Source organism: Rattus norvegicus, chromosome 11 (assembly GCF_021556685.1).
Source record: "Rattus norvegicus strain SHRSP/BbbUtx chromosome 11, alternate assembly SHRSP_T2T, whole genome shotgun sequence".
Classification (NCBI taxonomy): Eukaryota; Metazoa; Chordata; class Mammalia; order Rodentia; family Muridae; genus Rattus; species Rattus norvegicus.
The window spans coordinates 23,948,075-23,969,790 of record NC_141544.1 but is presented as its reverse complement, the minus strand read 5'-3'; the positions used below and the strand labels follow the sequence as shown (position 1 = coordinate 23,969,790).

The 21,716-nt window shown below is 36.2% G+C and overlaps 1 long non-coding RNA gene across 1 annotated transcript; it reads left to right on the top strand.

The window, feature by feature from the left end:
• The first annotated feature begins 13,626 nt into the window (after positions 1–13,626).
• On the top strand, positions 13,627–17,167 carry LOC134480949 (uncharacterized). Its single transcript, XR_015632893.1, has 2 exons — positions 13,627–13,917; positions 16,257–17,167. It is a non-coding gene; the product is annotated as an uncharacterized LOC134480949 (long non-coding RNA).
• Positions 17,168–21,716: the final 4,549 nt, after the last annotated feature.

Below are 21,716 nucleotides of genomic sequence, written 5' to 3'. Positions count from 1 at the left end.
AGTAATATTTCTTTTGGATTCCTATTTTCTAGTGTTGTGGGCTTTTACCTCTTTGAAATATTATACCATGCATGAATCACTTTCATTCATTTTAATTTTCGTTGAGATATTTCCCATTATTTAAATCCTCTTTTGTCATATTCTGTCCTTAACATACCCCTTACATAAATGTCAATCTTTTACATAAGTCTCCTTAGTTATTTTTAAAATCTGTGATTCAAGAGCTTTCCTCCTTTTCATTGATTTATTAGTATAACTCATGAAACAATGGAAAGGATGTTGTGCTCTTCCACGAGTAAGTGTTGTGTCTACCACGTGAGAACCAAATATGTGCTTGATATGGGATTCTTCAGTGGCATATGAGAACAGATAACTCAGAAAATTGAAGTCAAATCAGGATCTTCTCAATTAGGCTAAGTGCATAGTTTCTTTGTAGAAGATCCTACAAAGGACCATGTAGTCCAGCTTGATTTCCAACCTTTGGTATATTATGGGGCAGTGCATTGTATAAAGAAGAAGTTAATACATTGAAGTCTTGACTTTAAAAGCAGTACTGAGCTCCAATCCTTCCTGCATGTCTGTCTGGTTTCCAGCCTCAGTGATGTGTTCTCAATTGTATACCGGGGCCAAATGTATACATGCGCTGTATGGCAAAAGTTTAAAGCAAAGACTCATTGTCTCTGAATAGAAACTTTCAAAACTTAGCCAAAGTAAACTGTTGGTGCTTAAAAGTGGATTATATCAGAGCAACATATTAGCAGAGTAAAAGCTCGAAGTGTAATGTACTTCATATAAAATTCAGTCTGTAGGCCACTTACGGTTTCATCCACGTGTGACAGTGTTCAGGAAGGAGTTGCTCCTGAGCTTCCTTCCGGTGCAGCCCTGGGTGATGAGACTATTCATATTGATGCATTTTATTGTATGGACCTGGGCTGAAATCTACCTGCGATATTGGATGGTTTGCTGAAAATCTGACCAAACAGTGAATTTTCTTTAATTGTCCTGGCTCTCTATTCCTCTCTATGCCTTTTACCTTTTTCTGTAATGCACACTCCTGAGATGTGTTTGTGTGTGTGTGTGTGTGTGTGTGTGTGTGTGTGTGTGTGTGTGTTTATACAAGTACATGCAGGTTTATATCCAAGTGCGTTCAGGTGGGTGTAGCATCTCTTCTCCAAGTCTCTCCACCCCACCTCCCCTCTTCTCCACATCTACTTCTCCATTTCTCTTCATAAAAGAGCAGGTCTTCCAGGGATATCAAATGGCAGATCAACATAACAAGTTTCTTTAAGAGAAGGCACTGACCTCAATCCAATAGTTGTCTGTAACTATCTGCAATTGTCGCAGTCAGTTCCTGATAGAGCCTCTCAGAGGAAAGCCACACAAGGATCCTGTCTGCACACACAACATGGCCTCAGTAATAGTGTCAGGATTTGGTGTGCATGTATGTGATGGATCTCAAGGTGGCCAGTGGATAGTCTTCTTTCAGTCTCTGCTTCATATTTGTGGAGGACTGTCGCAGTGGGAAAGAATGTACCTAATCCTGTGGATATTTAATGCCCCAGGGAAGAGGAATGCTGGTGGTGGTGGTGAGGTGGTGTGGGTAGGTGGGTGGAGCAGCACCCTCTCAGAGGTTGGGGGGAACAAGGGGGAATGGGGTGAACAACTTGGGGAGGGGGACCAGGAAGGGGGACAAATTTTGGAATATAAATAAATAAAATATATTTAAAAAAACAGAGCTCAATAAATGTCCTTGCTAAACATCATCATCAATAACAACAAAAAGAATAGGCACATACCCTCATAAGAAGGCTGGTTGAGGTAATCCAGTAGGAGGAAAAGGGTCTTACAAGCTAGCAAAAGAGTCAAAGACAGCCTTTGCTCCCACTATTAGGAGTCCCTCAAGAACAACAACCTAACAACCACACACACACACACACACACATATATGTGTGTGTGGTTTTTTGTGTGTGTGTGTGTGTGTGTGCATAGAGCCTAGATCAGACACATACAGACTCCCATATTTTCTGTTCAGTCACTGAGAGACCTTATAAGCCCTACTTACATAATTTGTGGGCTGTGTTCTTGTCATGTCCTTGCCTCTCTGGTTCCTAGAATATTTTATCCCTATCTTCTATAAGATTTGGTGATATCTACTTAATATTTGACTGTGGTTCTGTTCATCTCTTTCTTTAGTTGGTTACTGAAATCTCTCTGATGAGCATTGACGAGAATCTGACTGGACATGTAGCACATCAAGTCCACTAGGCTGGCTTACATGTTAGTTCCACATGTCTACCTATCTCTGATTCTCCTCTGAGACTGTAGTCATACAGTAACAGTTTCAGAGGTCTGAACTTAATTCTTCCAGAGTATATAGTAAGCATTTTAAACCAACCAAAAAAGGGAAGAAGGGAGATATCTCGAAATCAATGAAAAACATTTATTTTCTCAGAATCTTTTTAAAAAATCTTTTATTATTAATTTTATTTGTTGATATATCAAATGTTATTCCCCTTCCTGGTCTCTCCTCCACAACCCCGACCCCATCCCCCTCCCTTTTACCTCTAAGAGGGTGCTCCCCAATCCACAGACCCACAACCCAGATGTCCCAAATAAAAAAGTGGCTATAGAAAATATGATACATTTATACAATGGAATACTACTCAGCTAATAAAAATGATGACGGCACAAATGATGGAACTAGAAAATATCATCCTGAGTGAGGTAACCCAGAGTCTAATGGACACACATGGTATGTACTCACTGATAAGTGGATGTTAGTCAAAAATGCTCAGAATACCCACAATACAACTCATAGACCATATGGGAAACAAAATAATCACAGAAGGCAGAGATAGGGAGAGACTTGGGTGGGAGAGGAGACGGGGAGGAAAAAAGGGGCAGAACTAGGTATGGGGAGAGACAAGAGAAAAGTCTAGAGGGCCAGGAGAATGAATAGAAATAAATAGCAGTGGGGGAGGGGGAGGGTGGACTTGGAGAACCACTAGAAAGTCCCAGACACTAGGGAAGGGAGAGGCTCCTAGAACCCAATGGGGATGACATTACCCAATATACCCAACAGTGGGAGAAAAGAGAGAACCTGAAGAGACCATCTCCAGGATATAGGCACAGTCACTAGCTGAGGAATGGGGCCGGCCACTCACCCATCTCAAAAAATTTAACCCAGAATTGTCCCTGTCTGAAGGAAACACAGGAATAAATAGTGGAGCAGAACTGAAGGAAAGGCCATCTAGAGACGGACCCACCGTGTAATCATTCCGTCTGCAGACAGCAAACTCTGACACTATTGCTTTAAAAAGAGAGTTTAGAGATTGGAAAGTCTTTTCTTTTTCTTTTTCTTTTTCTTTTTCTTTTTCTTTTTCTTTTTCTTTTCCTTTTTCTTTTTCTTTTTCTTTTTCTTTTCCTTTTCCTTTTCTTTTTTTTTTTAAATTGTGGAAAGCTGCAGCTGCCTGAACGTTGAACCCATCCAAACTCCTGACTAAGTATGATTACCACTGGAATAGGATTAAGGGCTTGGAGGATGGAAAGAAGAGGCGTCTATACTGAGGATATATTATGTGAGGGGGTAAAGACGATTTTCAATAAAAGAAAATACTCTACCCTTGTGCGTTGGATTGCCTCATATTAAAGGGTCAATTTGGCCATTAAAAAAAATTGTCTGTGAATGTCTCCATAATTAGCTGACACAGCAATAATTCTCTTGCCAGACGCAGCCACCTTGACACTGAAATTTCTACTCTGCAGACGTAAAAGCCAGTAAATTTCTTGTTAACATTCCAGCATAATAAAACAGACTAAGACAGTTTGGTAATTGTTGCAGGAAGAATATGGAATTGATGGACTGAAAACCTAGGCTACAGGCTAAACAAAAGCATTGTAAACCAAGCTAATCAATACGTTACTCTATCTGCTAGGCTAATGGTTGTCAACCCTGATTCTACTTGAGAATAAATAGTTTATCTTTTTAGAGGACATCCCTTTCTGGGTTTCAACTTTTCCTTTGGAGGTTCTCATTCGGTAAACAAAATATATGTGTGTGAGCAATTGCATTTAAGATAGTTTTCATGTGACTCGAATAATAAAGTTTACTTTGAGATATGCAACTCTAGGCTCTAGGAAGTCAATACATATTTTAAAAATTGAAAGATAAAAGCAGAATTATCTGTTGTCCTTAAATGCAAAATTTAAATATGAAAGAAATCTTACTACATGTGTATAAATTTGGCATATAATTTTTATAAAAAATAAATCCCCCAGAAAAGAAATAGTTCTTTTTTGTTAGTATACTGCCAAGAAACATCAATTTATAAAAGCAAATATTTATTAGCAGAATGATATAAGACCTATAAAAAGCACTGCATCTATAAAAGTTAGGCCAATGTTACTGTTTCAAAGTCTACCAAAGAAATACGTCTTTTAAACAGTGTGCCTTCTTCCTTTTAGGATACCCTCTGTCTAAAGCATTTACTTTTATAATTGGTGTGTGAATGTTCATATATCTGAAATATTCATAGGTTAGAAAAAATGTTTTATGAAGGAAGGTAGCTTGATGGATGCTTCTGTAAAAAAATGAATGGTCTGCATTCGGAAGTGACAAGTTTTATAATTGTGCATAGCGGTGATCTCTTACCAGCTATAAAGCAGTTAGCAACGTATAAAGCTTTGATGATAGAGAAATTCGTCAACTTTAATGCATTCTACAAAGCTCTGGGCTCATTTTAATTTTATTTGTACATGTCCTTTATATATTTTTATTCTAATATAAATGCAATTAAGCATATTTAAATATATTCTAACTTATTAAGCTTCTGTGTATTCTGTTCTTCACAGAAGTCACAAAATCCAAATATCTTCTGTTTGCAGTGGACACTATCTTTATTATATAGTCTAATATAACCTACTTGAAATTTCATTATATCTTCATAATATTAAAATCTATACTAATAACTTAAATTTTATATGGAAATTTCACTGGGTTTATAGCAATGCATGCCTATATTCCCCAAAGCAGAGAAAGATGGTCCATTGAATGCTCACACTTCCCAGTACTGCACAAAAAAGAACAGTGTATCAATATAACACCATTACCAAGAGTTTTCTTTAGAAATTCGTATTAAATCTAGTATTTTTCTTTTTTGTGTTTGCAATGTTTTTGGTTATTTCTTTTATTTTTGATATTAGAAAGTTATTTCTGTCTGTCCCATACTTTTTTTTTCATCTAAACTCTGCCATATAACACTCCTTCTTTTCTTCAAAATCCATGCCATTTTGTATTAATGGTTATTGCATGCATAAATGTAGGTCCTTATATTCCTGAATATAAACTGCTCTAATATTAGTTGTATGTATTGGATTCTTTTAATTATCATTTCAAACTTGTTGGTTACTAAGAATTTCTTTACGTTATTTCTATTCCCTCTACTTAATTATATATATATATATATATATTTCCCCTCAGGTTTTAGTTCTGTAGTTAACAGGGCCCTTTCCAGGGTGGAGGTTTTGTGGTTCTGTGGTAAAGATGCTGCAATGGTTCTTGAGTTCAGTTTAGATGTGAGTGTTTGAAAATTTGAATGGCATAAAATTCATCCTAAATGATTATTTTAGACAAGCATAGCACATGTTCTTCTCTTGATAACTGCTACATGTCTTTGATGCAAATATAAAAGAAGAAAATACTAAGGTGTCCAGAAGATAGGAGTAAGTTCTGTATTCCAGGAAAGGATAGTAATTATTTTTCATGTACAAATGTAGGCATATAACATTTTGCATTAAATTCTTATGACTTTTAGGAAAACTGTTTTGCTATAATTTATAACTGTAAATATTTGTATTTATTAAGTCAAAAATTGTTGCGGTAAATACTAAAAAATAACTACAAACCCTTGCTAGCTGGCATCATCAAGCCGTATGGCATTAGCTGGGTAAATTCATAAAAACAATTTAATCACACTTCTATTAATACCTGTTCATAAGAAGCAGGCAAATTGTCAAACAAAGATTTTAACCCAAAATTTCTGTGGATCCCACATTAGAGAAAATATGAACCTCTTGCTGTGGTATATATAAAAATCAACCACAAACCCTCACTAGCCAGTATCGGTGAGCCATATGACCTTAGCGGGGTAATTCATAAAAGTATTTAATCACATTTTTACTAATACCAATACCAATAAGAAGTAAGCAACTTGTCAAGCTAAGTTTTTAGCCCAAAGTATATCTATCTGTTAAGCTGTCTACCTGGAGCGTCAGACTCTTATTTGTTAATAACTTCTATAATATATGTCTGTATTCACTCTGCCTGGTGTACAGACTTCTATTGTGTAATAACTTTTAGAACTGGCAAATATCACCACTCTCTACTTGGAGTCAGTGACTAATCTTCCCTATCTAAGTTCTGAACCTTGGGTGAAAATCCCCACATGATTTGAATAAACTCTGTACTCTTTCCTTCTAACTATAACAAATTTAATCACATTTCCATTAATACTTAAAAAGCAGGCAGCTTCTAATCTCCAACTGTCTGTGTCCAGTGTATCCTGCACTTTTCACAGCAAGGGACCTACAGCCTGCGATCAGAGTGCCTCTGTGTTTCTTTTGTTTAATGTCCCACACCCACACCCAGCCCTTGTCCCCTCCCCCACGCGCTTGTGACATCACATGATTCAACATGGTGCTGAACTCCTCATCCCAATTCTGTGGCAGGGTTGGTACATCCCACCACTGCACCTTCTCTTGAACTCAATTATGTTGCCACATGAAAGAACACACCACACAATAACCTCTGATCCAATTGATAATATATAATTTGCCCATCTAGACAACATAAAATCCTGTATACACCCATACAAATATGGATAGCAGTCTGTACCTAGGTGCAGAGAAGCATCTTAGCATCTGCTTCCATGTTCTCCCAGCTCCTTCTCCTGTGCAAGTAGACAATTGTCTCTTCAACTTGTCTCAGTTCCTATATTTTCAGACAATATTGGTCGTTCTCAGATTTCTGATGGGGTTCAAACTAGTTATAATCTCATAGCCTACCCAGGCTGTTTAACTTTGAGAATACATATTTAATTAGATAGTTATCAGATAGTACACAGGCTAGCCAGGACATAACATGGATTTTAAGCCTTTGTTAGGCTGGAATAAATAACTAAATGTTCTGTTTAACTGACAACATGATGGAGTAGGTGTTAGGTATATTTTATACTTTTAAATTACAAAATAATAATGGTTGTACTCAGTTTACATTTGAGAGGAAAGTTTATTTTTTTTAATTGGACAGAAAGGGTGGAGTGTAAGCTGATGTCATTATGTAGGTGAAGACAGACAAGATAGAACAATGCCTGTCATTGTACAAGAAGGAAGAATGGGCAGGACAAATATTTTAGAAAGAGAAGAAGAAACCCAAGCAAGGAGAAGGAGCTGGGAGAACATGGCAGCAGATGTTAAGATATATATGTTTATGCACACACATATATGTAAATATATATACATGCATATATTTATAGATATACATATATATATATATTACCTATACAATTAGGTAATATTTAGCCTTTAATTTTTTAGAAACATATTCAGAAGACAATTAAAAAGTTTACACACCAAGCCCATAAAATGAAAACAGTCATAATCTCTATTCTATTTCATTTACCATTGAAAATATAAATGGATGATTTTGACTAAATCTTCCTATGTATAACCAGTTACACTATCATAATAACAATAACATTTACATTTCTTTCATTAATTCTTTTAATATCTAGTCTATAAAGACTGTTCTTTTTAGTTATTTCAAAGTTGCATAGAATGTGATTTCAATTCTTTTTGAGCTTTCTCTCCCTCTCTTTCCCTGTCCCCTTCCCACTAAGTTTTAAAAGTGCATACTAATGGTGCTTACAAATTGAGTGTTTTGTGTACCAACAAATTAAAAACCCCACTTGCTCTTCAGATTTGGTGCATTTGGCTTTGTGTTGAGGTCTTTGTCTGTCCGTAGTTGAAATTTGTGGGGGATGATAAAGATTAAACCATTTGCATTCTTCTACATTCAGCCATCGAGTTGACCAGCACCATTTGTTGAAAATGCTTTTGTTTCTCCAGGGTACATGCTTATCTTCTTTGTCAAAACAGAAGAATCTATAGGTGGGTGGATTTACATCTGGGGCTTCAATTCAATTTCATTGATCAATATGTCGGATTTAGTACCAGTGTCATGGTGTTTTTATATCTATAGCTATGTAATCAGAAACATGAAATCAGAAATGAAGACATGCCTATCAGTTCATGTATTACTTAGGAAAATTTTAGCTATATTGATTTTTTTGGTTTGAGAGAGTGTGTGTGTGTGTGTGTGTTTGCATGTGAAGCTGAAGATTGTTCTTTCAGTTTTTATCAAAAGATATTGTGTAATATTGATGATAATTGCATTTAATCTTTTGATTGGTTTTGATAATTTGACTGTTTTCACTCTATTAATATTACCAATTCATGAGTACTGAAGCTGTTTCTATGTCTTGATAGCTTCACTTGTTTTCTTCAAGTACTTTATTTGCTAAGTTAGAGTTACAAAAGTTTCCCAGTGCAGTTTTGGGGGTCTTTTATTCATTAAATCATATCATATTTAAATATAGATACTTTGATGTTCTTTCCTGTTTGGATTCCCTTGATATCCTTTAATTGTCTTAATACTCTAGCTAAGGCTTTAAGTACTATATTGAACAGCGACAGAGAGAATGGTCATCTTTCTTGTCATACCTGATCTTAGAGAAAATTCTTTGTTTATCTTCATTTAGGTTGATGTTGGCTGTGGGTTTGGTTCTAGTCTTCAACAGTTAATTTGGCAAAACTAATCATAGCATATTTACACTTTAAGTCTGTTAACTCATAATCTTTATTAACCACCTAATACAGATCATGTAAGTATTTCCTTTGTAATTTAATTTGTACTTTTTGTTTAGGACTACAATGCCTAAGCAACATTTGTGCAACTTCAGTTTCAGACCCTAAAGTGCAGAACTAAGAACAAACTTCTCGAGTAAATGCAAAGAAAAAATACGCACAACTCAGCCGAAAAATATGAATATCCCTGCAAGACTATTGTTGGCTACAGAGATAGCTTCTGGCAATTACTTAACTCCATCTCTGGAGGAATATTATTCATAATTTATTTTACAAAAATAGTAGAAGACAAAACCAAATAAAATAAAACTTGTAGTTATTGTTTAAGTATATCAAATTGGGTCATGCAAAATAAGAATAATTTTTTGAACAGTTTCTATGTAGTTAATTATTTTAAAAAATATGCATTTGTAATTAAATGGTGGTGAACGAAGACTATAATAAAACATTAGTAATTTTTGGAGTTTTAAGACAAAGGGGATCATTTCCCTTGTGTGTTGGACAGACATGTGTTTGGCAGCCACCTTGAATTTTTGTCCAGGTCATATTGTAATTAAACCTTATCTGCATTTCATACAGAGAGATAGGAAAGAAAGCCAAATCCCAGTCTGCTGAGGCAGGAGTGCACGCATTGTGAATCTGATACAGTTCATTCTCTCCAATGAACAAATTTCTGGCAGTTTACCAGTTCATGGTAAAAAAAAAAAAGATTTCCTTTCGGAGGTAAAATTAATTTCTAGTAAAATTGAATAACTTTCCACTAGCAGTTTGGCTTTTGTTAAAATGAATAGCAAATACAAATTTATAAAATGGGCTGCTATATGAAAAGAAAGCAATCAATTTTAACACTATAATATGTATTTTACAGCCAATTTATTTGTTGTTATTAAGTTGTTCATGAGTAAGGTAATTTTCACTAATTTGAAAAATATAAAAAAGATAAAATCACATTATTTAAAATATTTTTATGAAATTGTCTTAGAGGTGACAATGGTGTTATATGTTAGGTTCTGAGAACTTAAAGCATCTTCTTCATATTCAACTTATATAGGTATATAAATATAAGTATATTAGTAAATATAAATAAGGCATAGTGTTTATTAAATCTGTTGTATATTTTGGCTAGAGAGAAAATATTTTATCATGATAGGAGGTTTGGCGAAAGTATCTTTTAATTGCTATGTATTTTAGTGATTGACAAATACAATGATAATTATTGAATTCATTTATATGGATAATATGCAGGAAAATGTGTTATTAATGGTACCAGTTCATCATCATGTTGTGGTGATAGTAATAAAATTATTTATGTTTGATTATTGTAACTAAATACAAAGGGTTTTTTTCTTGCATTTACGTTCATGGATGGACAATTTTCAAAATAAAAAGGAATGTAACACACATTTAAAAATTGTAAGACCTGGGGCATAATGGTTTTACTATGATAATGAAGATGGAGACAAAAGAGAAATTGCATGTTACTAACTAAATTAAATCTTTATAGGGTCAAAGTCAAAGGAATGAATACACACACACACACACACACACAAACACACACACATACACAAATATATATACATGTAAAGCAATGTGCTAGTATGTTTCATTGTTTGCTCATTTATACATGTGAACCATATAATGTCTTAAGTTATTCTTTTGCTTAATATTTAACTTGGAGCAATATTTTAAGAACTTAGACATATGTCTTTTTCTTCTCCAAAACCATGTACAATGACTAGTTAAATTACTTTAATTATAGAAATTGTTGATTTAAAAAAAAACATTTGTCAGGCAATTTACATAGAACCATTTAGCAGAATCACTTAATGCTAATAAAATTATTTAATTATAAGTAAAATATTTACGAAAGTAATTTAACAGATTCCCTAATTACATATTCAGAGAACATAAAGCCTTTAGTACAATTATTTTACTACGATCATTTTAAAACATGAAATAAAGGTTTGTTTTTCATACATAATCTACATTTTGATAATGTGTGACTTGCATATGATTAGTTCTGATAATAATAGCTAAAAATATTTTATTTTCCCTGGTAGATATATATTTTTGTCTAACTTCCATCCTGATTTTCATAGTATCCTGACTTTTGCCCATATCTTCACCAACATTTTTGTTTGAAATATTTTTCCAATCTAATAATTAATTAATATTGCATCAATTAAATTATTTATTCATTTTACATAAAAGCCCCCTGTTCTATCTTCCCAGATACACCCTCACAAACCCCTATCCCCATTACTTCCTCCTCTTCTCTTTAGAGAAGGGGAAGCCCTAGTGAGTACCAACCCACCCTGGCAGAAGTCACAGTAGGAGTATCTGCTTATTAATTTTTAAAGAAAAACTAGTAATTATAGAATATATTCTTTTGTAAAATGTAATACCATTTTATTTCAATAAGTCTTAATAATATCTTGATATTTTATATTTAGAGAAACAAAGAAGATAAAATTTCAGAGAGCCCCTATAACATACCCCAGTTTTGGGGTTTTTGCTTGTTTGGTTTGGGGTGTGTGTGTGTGTGCGTGTGTGTGTATGTGTGTGTGTGTGTGTGTGTGTGTGTGTGAGAGAGAGAGAGAGAGATCTTTTGTGTTTTATTCAATTTACATCCTGTTCACTGCCCCCTCCCAGTCACCCCTCTTGCAATTATCATCCATTCCCCATCTCCCCAACCCTTTTCCTCTAGTAGCCCCCACCCTGGTACATCAAGTCTTTGCTAGACTAAGCATATCTTTTCCTACTGAGGCCAGACAAGGAAAACCAGCTAGAATATACCCCACATACAGACAACAGCTTTTGAGATAGCCTGGCTCCAGTTGTTTGGAAGGGAAAGTCCAGCCTGCATGTGTGCTCTTTGGTTGGTGGTTCATACTCTGAGAGACCAAAGAATCCAGGTTAGTTGACTCTGTTGGTCTTCTTGTGGAGTTCCTATCTCCTTCAGGGCTCACAATCCTTCCCCTTATTCTTCCATAAGAATCTCTAAGCTCCACCTACTGTTTGGCTGTTGGTGTCTGTATTTAAATCAGCGTTGGGTAGAGGATCTCAGAGTTCAGCCATGCTAGACTTCTGTCTGCAAGAACAACAGAACATCATAGTGTCAGTGATTGGTCCTTGCCCCGTGGGATTTGTCTCCAGTTGGGCGCATTATTGGTTAGCCATTCCCTTAGTCTCTGCTCATCCCCAGTGCCGTGCCTGCATTTCTTATAGTCAGAATAGATTTTGGGTCAAAAGTCTTGTGGGTTGGTTTGTGTTTCTATTGCTTCCACTGGTGTTTCTCACTTGCTACAGGATGTAGCTTCCTCAGTTTCCATAACCCCAACACTGTGAGTCACAGCTAAGTTCATTCTCCTTGATTCTTGAGTACCTCAGTTATCCCAGGTCCTTATACTGCAGATGTCCACCATCTCCCAACACCAGTTAGTTGCAGATTTCCATTAATTCTCATGGCCATCTGCCCACCTCTCCTGTCCCTCCCCATACTTGAATCTCACCTCTTCCCTCCCAATCCCCTCTCTAACCCAATTCCCTCTCTCCATCTCCATCTCATGGCTACTTTATTCCCCCTTTTAAAGGAGATTCAAGCACCATCTCTTGTGCTTTCCTTCTTGTATAGTGTCCTTGGGTGTGTGGAGTGTAGCACGGGTATCCTGTATTTTATGGCTAGTACCCACTTGTAAGTGAGTAGATACATGACATTTCCCTTTGGGACCGAGTTGCCTCACTCAGGATATCCTCAAGTACCGTCCATTTGCCTGCAAAATGCGTGATGTCTTTGTAGTTAGTAGCTGAGTAGTATCCCACTGTGTAGATATACCACATTTTCTCCATCCATTCTTCAGTTGACAGACATCTAAGTTGTTTCCAGTTTCTGACTATTATGAATAAATCTGCTATGAAAATAGTTGAGCAAGTGTCTTTGTGGGATAGTGGAGCATTTTTTGGGTATATGCTCAGGAGCAGTATAACTGACCCTTCAGGTAGACTTTTTCCCAGTTTTCTATATTTGGGAAACATCCATTGACAAATATTTTACATATATTCTCAAAATAACTTAAACATACTGAATCATAGGTAAACACAGATATAGTCATCAGATACACACTAAAGGATGTATATTCACACATCATTAAGAAAATTAGCAAATGTGATATACAAGTTGTCAGACTCAGCATGAAGTTACTTATGCCAAATGTAGTCAAAATTTTAAATACATTCTGATGATTGTGGTGGAAGAGCTTTTTATCTGTTGATCTTACAGCAAGAGTGTAGAAAGATTCTTCTATGAGCAAATGTTTCCAAAAGGATCCAAGCCTATTACACAAAATGAGGTTCAAAGAAATCTGACCCACAGCTGTGTACACAAACTTGAACTGATGGTGTTGTATGGATAACTGTATAGTTCCTGGAAAATTATAATCTCAGCACTCAACACCAGACAGAAGTATTTATACGTTGGGCCCTACCTTGGTGTTTCCCTTCCCCCTCGCTGAGCCTTTTAGCCTGCTATAGCAAGGAGTTGTTTACACCCTTGGCAGCTGCTCTTAGCCCCTGATTTGGGGCCTAGATCTTCCATGGCACCCTCCTCCCCACCGAGCCTGCCAGCTTGTTGTTAATAAGTTGTTTATGCCCCTGATTGGTCTGGGGACTTTCCACCACACAGACTTTTCCTGTTTTTCTGGTTGGGGATTTTCACTTGCCTTGTTGTTTTCCACGGCTTTTGCCTCAGATATATAAGGAGATCTCAGTAAAGCCTTGGTGGCACTCACTAAAAACGGGTGACCCATGTACGTGTTTTCTTTCAATCCTGCAGACCTATGCCCAATATGCACACACTGGCGGCGCAGGTGCCGACATCTGGAGGTTCCCCTGAGATCGGGAAAGAGAGGACAAACTGATGGGATCGTTCCAAAAGGCTGGCCGGCAAGGAAGCAGAATATTTTGGGGACAAGCGACGACCATGGGGCAAAACTGGAAGTGAGTAGTGCTACAAAGGTTTTGCCTTAGCCATGGGAACTACAAGTTCCTCATTATTGGTCATAGATCAGCTTGTAAGTTTATTCAAACAAGAAGGTACTGGTATTAAGGTAAAGATAGCCCAAGATTTTGTTAAAACTATAGAACAAGTCAGTCATTGTTTTATAGCTAGTGGCGGTTTGAATATTCTGGATTGGAAACAGGTTAAAAGGGACAAGGTGATATTGGTAAAATGTTTTTGTGTATGTGTTCTTTTAGTGTTATGCTAACATCCAGAGAAGCAAAGTCAATTCTCATAGATGCTTTTAGTCTTTGAACCCTGACTAGAGACAGTTTATATCCTAGACGAGAGAGAGAATGAGGTTGAGAAAAACAGTCCTTCTGGACTCTCCACAGATTCTTTGGCAAAAGAAGGAAATGAGCTTTTTTGGAGCTCTCCTGGGGACAGAAGGAGGTGGGAGACGTCTTGCCTCCTTGCTAGTTCCTATTGGAGAAGTGCTTATTTCTGGATCTGGGTCCTTTAGGTAGGATATCTGGGTCCCTTTGGTGGGACGCCATCTGGTTTTTTCCCTGTATGTCTATTGTCTGTCCTTGGTGCACCAAGCTGTCCATATATGTCAATTTATGTCTTGGTTTTGCTTCTCATTGCTTGAATGTTTTGTGTTTCATGTTTAAAAAAATGGTTAACACTTTAAATGCTGGTTGATTCACCCATTGATGTAGTTTTAACTCCTTTCAAGAAAGGAACAAATAAATAAAAAGCAGTTTCAATTGGATTTTGGAGCCCTACATCTGTAGCTAGGAGCCTAAGTCTGCTGGGCAAGCTCCCCAGGGGGCTGGCTAAATGTTTACACTAGCAGATCCTAAAGGGTTAGGAGCTTCACAGCTTCTATGGTAATGGAACTGATGGCTATTTCTCTTAGAAAAAATCTTTGACTGTGATTATTGGACTCAACAGGTGACAAGGTGTTTCTCTTAAAACTACAAGTAGAAAAAGTAAAAATGGTGATTGATTTAAATATTAAAGATATGTGTAGCCACTTCATTTTTTGTTTCTGATTGGTTTTAAATGTATAATATGCTCTACATGTCTTGGTTACTGGCTTTAAGTTATTGGGTATGTTTAAAAATTTGTAACATTGGTAACATAAATTGGCTTAAACTTCATAATTCAGATGGAGTAATTTTAAACAGCACGTGGCATGAGACAACCCAGGGAAACAGGTCTAAATTAGAATAATATTTTAGTATAATTGTTATCCTAGAAACCACACTTAGAAAGGAATTTAGGGCCATGTCTCTTAGTTGAGGAATTAGAGTCTGCACCATCGTTCGTTCACATGCAAGAATTGGCAGTCAAATTTTAAAGCATGAGGAATGAACTTGGTGTTTTGGAGAGACTGGATTTTGGAGAATAGATGGTTTGTTGGAGGTTGAGTTTTGCTTTCCAAAGTTATGGTTGTACTCTGGTATTAAAAGGGAAACTTAAAGATTGTGGTTAAAGATTGCCAGTGTAACATTGGCTATAGTTTACAGTTTGATCACAGACAGGCTCAAGATTCTAACTTACACATATTTGTAATTAAGAAAAAAATCAAACAGGTGGAGATTGTTAACAGCATTTACGAAAGGTTGATGTGGCTATGGAACTTATAAGAGCATTACAGCCTGTTTGCTCACTCCAACTGCTATTTCAAGAAACACATATACAATTATTATAAATTTAGAAGATTGTTTTTATGCTCTTTCTTTACATCCTGGTGATTGTGAAAGATTTTCATTTAGTGAGCTTGTTTGTGATTTTGGAGAGCCCATGAAGTGATACCATTAGAAAGTTTTACCTCGAGGAATCACTTTTGACCCTACATTATGTAAATTTTTTTGTCACTGCTTCAATACGAGAAGCTAAGACTTTGAATCTTTCAGTGTATATTATTCATTATATAGACATTTTAATTTTACTACAAACCTTTACTCTTACAACATGCTTTAAATTTTGGGGAGTAGCTGCTGCTCCAGAAAAGATTCAATATTTCTTTTCAATATTTGAGACATTGGTCAACTAAGAAGAGAGAAAAAATTTTCTAAAACCTGTGCCATGCGTGTTGGCACCCCTTTTCCTTTTTGGTTCGGAATTAGGTAATATTTAGCCTTTAATTTTTTAGAAACATATTCAGAAGACAATTAAAAAGTTTACACACCAAGCCCATAAAATGAAAACAGTCATAATCTCTATTCTATTTCATTTACCATTGAAAATATAAATGGATGATTTTGACTAAATCTTCCTATGTATAACCAGTTACACTATCATAATAACAATAACATTTACATTTCAGTGTCAAGGGAGGAGATTCTCAATTGTTCTTCCAGGTCCTGTCCTACCGACCAGTTGCTGGGAACAAGAAGATTTTACATGGATTGTTCGAGTTCCTGGTGTAATCCCCATACCTCTGGATGAAGGCTGATTCCCACTGGTACTCTACAGGCATAAAAGAGACTTTGGAATTACTGCGACAGTCATTACTACCATCACCATTTCAGCCACTGCTGCTGCAGTGGCCTGTGTGGCCATTTTTCAGTCAGCAGCTGTTGTTGGGACTGTGGGACTATGGATACATTCTAGAGAAGTCTCCACAGCATTGACTGTGCAGAATAGTGTTAATATTCAGATTCAGTTGGTCATTCTTGATCTCAACAAACAAACTGTTCTAAATTGGACTTCCTCTGGAAAACCCATGTTATATCTTGTTCTACCTTTTATCATTCTATGTGTATAACCCCTGTTAAGGTCCTTAATAGCAACAAGGCTGTTGGAGATGAATGCTTATCTTGATTGCTTGCTCTTAGAAGCTGCTCTTGGGCTGTTTTAAAGTACCAACAGATCCGGTCCTAGGCTGAAAGCAAACAGGTTTGGTTTTCATTGGCCGGGAAAATCCATCGGCCCAAATTAGGCTCAGTTTGTAGGACAAGTAGTTAGCCAAAGACGGACAACCTTCTGGGACCATACTCGCCTAAGACAAAAATCCTGAAGCTGGCAGGATTTTCAGAGATGGGAAAGAGTTTTAGAAACCCAGATTGATCCTAAGAGAGGCACTACTTAAAATAAATAAATAAATAAAAGAGGGGGAATTGTTGGGCCCTACCTTGGTGTTTCCCTTCCCTCTCGCTGAACCTTGTTGTTTTCCACGGCTTTTGCCTCGGGTATATAAGGAGATCTCAGTAAAGCCTTGGTGGCACTTGCTGAAAACGGGTGACCCGTGTACGTGTTTTCTTTCAATTCTGCAGACCTACGCCCGATATTCACACACTGGCGGCGCAGGCGCCGACACTTATGAACTATTTGTAATTACATATACTCAGAATATAAATAATTCAAGATTAAACATCACAAGCCATTTGGGGTGGGGGCTACCTGATGTGTTATATGAGATAAATTGGTTTAACAGCATAAAAACTTTGCTCTCATGCTAAACTACACTGACATTATCCATGTAACTTTACAGATGTTCCTTTTGCCTCAACAATTTTAAATTCCACATATTCTACTAAAATATATTGTCCCCCTGTCTATCATTATTCTTATGAAATTGCTTTCTTGATTTTAAAAGTTTTACACTGATCACTGTACAATTCCAGGACAATTATAATCTCGCCACTAAACGTGATACAACAGCACTTACCAAACATTTGTAGTAATATACTCAGAATATAATTAATTTAGACACAATCATCACAAGCCATTAATGCTTTGGGCTTACCTGAAGTCTCATGTGAAATGAATTGACTTAACAGCATAATAACAAATTTGTTCTCATGCTAAAGGACGGTGACAATGCACACGTAGCTTTAGAAATGTACGTTACTGAGGTTAGTGTTGATGTGTTTTTGAGGAATCATCAATCACATTTGCATGTGTGCTGTTTTTCTTTCTCCATCAGGGAAGAATTCCTTCATCGTTTTGTTATCAGAACACCACACTGACTAGGTCATTGTTTAGACATAAAGATGTATCAAAATTATTAGCATGTTTGTCTTGGACCTCTGTATTTTGCTTTAACCATTAAGAATAGTTGGTGGATGATAATGTATGGCATCCTGGGATGACTTCTCTACCCCTTTGCTCTTTGACTTTCTCTCTTGTAGCATTTCACATGTGGAGCTCCTGTGATTAATATTTTATGCTGGCGTTCTTACGGACAGCGTGATACAGTGAGTGCCATTCAAGTCTCCAATAGCTCAGCTGCCACAGAGAGGTAACTAATAGCTAAAGCTACACATCCTGTGGCTCTGGGAGGTCTCCTATGAGGAAGAAACAGACAATATCTTGTCACATCATAAATTTATAAGGAGTTAATTAAAGGCCTCCTTTTGCATCTCAAACACATCCAGAGTCCCCTATCACAAGAAATGATTTCCATTTAATTACCAGAGGCTTGTAAAAATTTGCAGCTCAAAGTGTATTTTAATGTCAAGTAGAATATCAGTACAAATGCAAACCTGTTTCTGGAATACACCCAAATCACATAGCGCGTCTCACCACTGTGTTCATGCATTTTAAAATTAGTTATGTGTAGACTGAGATGCATGGTTTGATTTTTTTTTAAACATGAAACTATCATAATCATTTATGATGTCTTAGGCTGAACAAAAGAACACATGTTGATTTATTTTATTGTATTTAAAGTTGCCAGATTGAATATTTATTATATTTTGCTTGTTTCTATCCCACATATTGTTCTAAACAAACCCGTTCTATACATTGTTTTGCCTCTGGGATGTTGACCAATTTTAAAGAACTCTAGAAATGCCATCTTACAAGTGATTTGGTTTATATTGTGAATTTTCCAACATTCTGAATGTAAGAAACATGATAAAGATCAGATTTTAACAAGGTTCAAGGGAAATTGGGGGGATGAGTTTAAAAATCAGTTTAGATTAATCTAGAAGAAATTTACCCTAAAGGCGTACTTGATTATTTCTGTTAGATGACCTATTTGGGCTAATGTATAATAGATAATAAGTTTAGGTGCTCTTTTCTGAAGCCCTGAAGCTGTTTCTGCAGATCTCAATAGATTATAATTTTTCTGTTGAAAAGGAAATACTCAAAATTACACTAAGTAACCATGAAGAGTGGTATTTGTATTCCAAACAGTTTTCAGTAACTCACAGTTGATGATTCAGAAGCATTTTTTTAAGTTGTGAATCTCTGTTAGTAGATATGATTTAGCACAAAAGGAACTTTTATTCCTACCTAGTTTAATTTGTTTATTCATTTTTATGGTGACTAGATATGGGCTCTAGAAATGCATATTTGCTTTATAAAAAGTCTCATAAGTTACGTTTACTTGGATCTTTTTTGTTTTAAAGTAATTTAAACATCAGAAAAGGATGTTTAGTTTTAGACCAGCATATTAGCAACATGAGGGGTTTTCCTGGTTTCAGTTGTTTTATGAGTTTACTGAGAAAAGAGTCACATTTGGAGATGGAAAACCTAAACAATGCTCCTCCTTTGAAGTATGTTTGTGTTTTATATACATTTATATTTTTCTTCAATACTGTTTGTAGGAATTGAAGGCCAAGGGGCTTTAAAATTAAAAGAAAAAAATGGAACAAGAAGACTGTGCATGGAATTTGTTTCTAGCCAAAGTTATGGGAAAGACAAGCCTTCTGAAGCAATGATAATGTAGAGGTATCCAGAGAGATTCATGATAACTTACCCAGTGTGCAGGGATGGTCTGGTATTCTGGGCATGTTTTACTATATATTTCCCATAAACTTATAAATTATCAAGGTCTACTTTAACAAATTAATTTTGTATTCTCATTTTGGAAAGGCTCAATTCTGTTGGAAAGGAAGAAATTTTATGAGATAATGCATAATTAACGTTGGGCAGGTAGCTGTGTGTGCAATTGCTTTAGCTGTTGCATATCAAAGTACGAAAGCTTAACTTGGTAAAGAAAACTCTTCCTGGGTCTGATTCCTCCCGTTTTATCGTGGTTTCATACAACTCATTTTAGGTGGGTTTGTCACAAACTGAACTGCTGTACTTTATCATGATTAGGATTCTGTTTAATTGGTCAGATGAGAGTGGAGGGAAAATGATGGGTGGTGAAATTACTGACTTATGGCTTCGGTAACTCATTTTAAATCCTTTGCAATTTGCCTAAGGCTGTCCTTAATTACATTCATTTACCAAGTACTGTTTCTTTCCTAGTACCTACTTTACTAATTGCGTTTGTATCTGCTGTATATGGCCACTAGATCCTACAGTTTGAAAAGAACTGAACAAGTACCAGATACCATAATGTATGTCACATATTTTGATCACGTACTCGTTTTAATATTCTTATGACGCAGGAGTATTAGTTTGGCAGAAGGGAAATTTAGGAAATTTGGTTACTATTCATTGTAGTAGACCTCATTAACCCTGTATGTTAGATTCCTAACCAGCCATAATCTACATACATGACTCAAAGTACCCCATGCTCACTCTGCCATAGTATGTGTGTATGAATTGAAGTGCTAAGTACATATATAGAGTCATTTTTCTGACTGTAGACTATGAGAATACATATCATAAAATACCTTGTAGATAACACATTTTAAACAAAAAATTTCATACATATTTTAGTACCTTTTGCACATAGTCTGAAGGTAATGTTTTCTAAACATTTGTGCTGTCTCTGATGAGCCTAAGCTATCAGTGGTGGAAATTTTCACTTCTTCTTTCAAGTGAAAACTTAGAATTTTTCAGTTTTTGGAGCATTCCCAATTTCAGATTTCTACATTAGAAACCTTACTTTTAAGAAATAATTCAGGGAATTTTTATGAGGAAGCAGATGCTATCTAAGGGTCAGATGAACATTTGCCAAATATGTGTCAGCTAATTAAAGAGGGAACACAATTTAAATTCCCTTGGGACTCTGAATCACATTTTAATACCGTTCTAAAGAATTAACTCTTTAATGAACACCATATTACTAGAAACTTGTTAAATAAAATCTATTATTTCTACTTCACATGTAGTCATTCTATAATATAACCCAGAATTACATTTAGTAGAAAATAGAAAAATGTGGAAGCAAAGAAAACAAAACAAAGTAAACAATTCTGTAAGGACAGCCAGGCACACATGCTCTGTGCTATGGGATTTGCATTAGCGAGGTTTAGACCTGTGGCTAGTCGTTTCCTAGGAATATGTCAGTCTAGTGTGTGGTATTGGATTAAAAAGGGAAATCTGTCCTTATTTTGTGTGCTTATGAAGGAATATGGCAGAAACACTTTCCTTAGATACTGTTGCCTCTCAGACTAGCCTCTGATCTTATCCTGACAGGAATCAGAGACCTGCCCCTCTCTAATGTCATGCCTATATCTCTTGCACCTTTTCTTGTTTATTGAAGTCCACATAGCTTTGATCATGGCTACTGAGACCTGCTACCTTATCCTCCCTTCGCCTCTGGTAGCCTTAAACCATTGCTGAGAAGAATTAATGATCCTTACATTTTGCACACGCAATATAAATCCAGGTTTCTCCAGACTTTGAGGCTGGTGCTGAGTTCCTGTTATTGACTAAGAAGACTGGTACCTGCCACCCCCCACCCCCAGTGTAGGGGAATGTCAGGGCAGGGAGGCGGGAAGGGGGTGGTTGGTGAGGGGGGAACACCGTTATAGAAGGGGGTGGGTAATGGGATAGAGGGCTTATGGAAGAGAAACTGGGAAAGGAAATAACCTTTGGAATGTAAGTAAAACATATCCAATAAAAGTTAATTAAATTTAATAAAAAGCCATAACTCTAA